Consider the following 3,509-nt stretch of genomic DNA (forward strand, 5'->3'; position numbering starts at 1 on the left):
GTCTGCTTCTCCCTCTGACCCTCCTCCCTCTCGTGCTCTCTGTCTCTTAATTCTCTCTCTCTCAAATAAATAAATAAAATCTTTAAAAAATAAAAAATAATAAAATCCCGCTTCCAGCCACCAGTTCTGGTTCCGAGTAATGGAGCAGCATAAAACATGTTCTACAGGACGGCTTTTAAATGGGAGGAGCTAGCCAGCCTGTCCCCCTTACCTTCCTCTTCTCCACGGAAGAGCCCTGCTCTTTCAACCACTATTTATGACACGCTTCCCTGGTAACTGTCACCTGGGTGTGTGTTTTTAAAAATAGGTACCTCAATACACATGACACCTCACACTAGTCTGATGATGGCACAGACCAAGAGATTACAAACTCCTGTTATTGGGTGATACTGATTTAGCTTTTTATTAATTCTTATTTTAATTACTTAGATACTGCTGCTCGTTTCAGCAGCACATATACTAAAATTGGAACGATACAGAGAAGATTGGCATGGCCCCTGCGCAAGGATGACACACAAGTTCGTGGAGCATTTCATTACTTAAATACTCAGTCTGCCTTTAGCTCTCGTCTTCCCCTTGCCCACGTGCTAATGTAGTTCTTTTTCTCGTTAAAATTTCATTGTGCTAACTGTACGGTTTACCATTTTAAACATCTTTAAAGTGTATACAGTTCAATGACTTTAAGTGTATTCTATCTCCAGAACTTTGTCATCTTCCCTTACCAGATTCTGTCCCCATTAGACAATAACTTCCCATTTCTCCTTCCCCCAAGACCCTGGCAACCATCATTCTGTCTCTATGAATTTGACTACTCTAGGGTACTGCATATAAGTGGAATTAATATAGGTCCTTTTTTTTTTAAGATTTTATTTTTTTAAAGTAATCTTACACCCAATGTGTTCCACCGACTAAGCCAGCCAGGCGCCACAATATTGGTCCTTTTAAAATCTGGCTTATTTCACTTAGCACAATGTTTTACAGGTTCACTCATATTGTAGCATGTATCAGTTACATTTTTTAAAGGTTGAATAGCATTCCATTGTATGTATATATCACATTTTGTTTATTCATTCATCTACTGACGGACATTTGGGTTGTTTCCATCATTTGGCTATTGTGAATAATGCTATGAACGTGATAACAAATATTGTTTGAGTTCCTGCTTTCAATTCTTTCTTTCTTTCTTTCTTCCTTCCTTCCTTCCTCCCTTCCCCCCTTCCACAGACAGAGACAGGGAGAGAGGGAACAGAAGCAGGGGGAGTGGGAGAGGGAGAAGCAGGCTTCCCGCGGAGCAGGGAGCCGGATGCGGGCTCGATGCGTGGCTCGATCCCAGGACCCTGGGATCATGACCTGAGCCGAAGGCAGACGCTTAACGACTGAGCCACCCAGGCGCCCCTGCTTTCAATTATTTTTAGTACATACTCAGAAGTGGAATTGCTGGAACAAATAGTAACTCTGTTTAATTTTTTGAGGATCCACCATATTCTTACATTTTTGTCAAGAGCATACTCTTTCAGGCTTCTGCAGGTGGACTCTATGCCTGTTGTGTTTTATGCAATGTCAAGTACAATTTACTCTGCATAGTGATCCCTATTGTAAAGTAGAATCATTCACACATAATGTAAAGTCCACTGCCCAGAGTATAATTAATGCAGGGGTTGGCTATAGTTTATTAGAGATTTATTTTTTATTTTTATTTATTTATTTTAAGTAAACTGTATATCCAATGTGGGGCTCAAACTCACCATTCTGAGATCAAGAGTCACAAGCTCTACTGACTGAGCCAGCCAGGTGCCCCTTTTAGAGACTTTAATCTGTGTACATGTAGATGGCATAGCCAAATACTAAGCAGCAAAATACTGAATAACATTTTCAAGATGATTATTTTATTTCTTTATTTATTAATTAAAGATTTTATTTATTTGACAGAGAGAGACACAGCGAGAGAGGGAACACTAGCAGGGGGAGTGGGAGAGGGAGAAGCAGGCTTCCCGCAGAGCAGGGAGCCCGCTGCGGGTCTCGATCCCAGGACCCTGGGATCATGACTTGAGCTGAAGGCAGATGCTTAACAACTGAGCCACCCAGGCACCCCTCAAGATGATTATTTTAAAAACATTTTTGATGTATCACTGCAGGCTTCCCAGTCTCAACTTTCCTAGGAAAAGAAAGACAGCATTTAGTGACAAGTATCCAGAACAACTAGGCTTTACAAACTGGTGGAAATCTGGATCAATATTTACATAGTGCCACAAATTCTTATGTCCAAGGTAAGCTCCGGGTCAGTATAATTCTAGATTTTACAATTAAATACCCTGAGTGATGTGCCTTGAAATCAGTGTGTGGGGAGATACTGATCCCCACTGTCTTCGGGCTGGCCAGGTGGATGGAACTTGGAGCGGCCAGAGCTCCCTTATCTGTCACTTACCACCAGGAGTCCTGGACTCCCTGAAATATGGCCAAGGAAGGGCACTACCACCTGGTCACCCACTCTGGCAGCAGCTGCTGAGTGTCTGTTGCTCATCAAAGACAAGGAGCCATGGCGTTGCTGGAGCATCTGGTGTTTCAGGGACCTGAAAGTGATATATATATAATTATATATATCACTTGAGGGGTGCCTGGGGGGCTCAGTCGTTAAGTGTCTGCCTTCAGCTCAGGTCATGATCCCAGGGTCCTGGGATTGAGCCCCACATGGGGCTCCCTGATCCACAGGAAGCCTGCTTCTCTGGACACATCTATCATGACCTGAACTAGCCATGTGTGTCATGGGGCCTGAAGAGTGGTCCAGGGCTCCTGGCAGGTGTAGCTCCAGACAGCCTGGCTTTCTGCTTCACGTATGAGGAATACCTCTGACCTTTGTGGTCAAAGCTAGGGGCAGGGTGACTGTTCTAAAAATGCTGTTCACATTCTGTGTGAATATTCTGTTCTTCATCATCTTGAAATATTTGATGTGATTTTAGTTTGATTAAAAATCCACATCATAAGAAATTTCACATTTGTCAATGAGAGGAGTTAGATTCTTTAAATTTAATTTCAGTCGTAAATTGTTGAGATTTAATCCAAAGACCATAGATTCCCTTTAAGGGTATACAACTCAGGGTTTTTTAGTAGGTTCACAGTTGTGCAGCCGCCACCACCTTCTCTCTGGAATATTTTCATCGCCTAAAAACAAAACTCCGTTAGCAGTCACTCTCCACTTCCTTCCTACCCTCAAGCCCTGGCAACTACTATCTACTTTCTCTCTCCATGGATTTGCCTGTTCTGGACGTTTTATATAAACGGAGTCCTGTATTATGTGTCTTTGAGTCTGGCTGCTTTCATTTAGCACACTTTTTAAGATTCATCTATGTTGGGCGCCTGGGTGGCTCAGTTGGTTAAGCGACTGCCTTCGGCTCAGCTCGTGATCCTGGAGTCCCAGGATCGAGTCCCACATCGGGCTCCCTGCTCGGCGGGGAGTCTGCTTCTCCCTCTGACCCTCTTCCCTCTCGTGCTCTCTGTCTCTCATTTTCTCT

The 3,509-nt window shown here is 43.3% G+C and overlaps 1 non-coding gene across 1 annotated transcript; it reads left to right on the forward strand.

The window, feature by feature from the left end:
* The first annotated feature begins 435 nt into the window (after positions 1-435).
* Positions 436-542, forward strand: LOC117998948. The gene has a single exon (XR_004676153.1). It is a non-coding gene; the product is annotated as a U6 spliceosomal RNA (small nuclear RNA).
* The last annotated feature ends 2,967 nt before the right edge of the window (positions 543-3,509 follow it).

This window comes from Mirounga leonina, unplaced genomic scaffold, assembly GCF_011800145.1.
Source record: "Mirounga leonina isolate KUSES-001 unplaced genomic scaffold, KU_Mleo_1.0 Mir_418, whole genome shotgun sequence".
Taxonomy (NCBI): Eukaryota; Metazoa; Chordata; class Mammalia; order Carnivora; family Phocidae; genus Mirounga; species Mirounga leonina.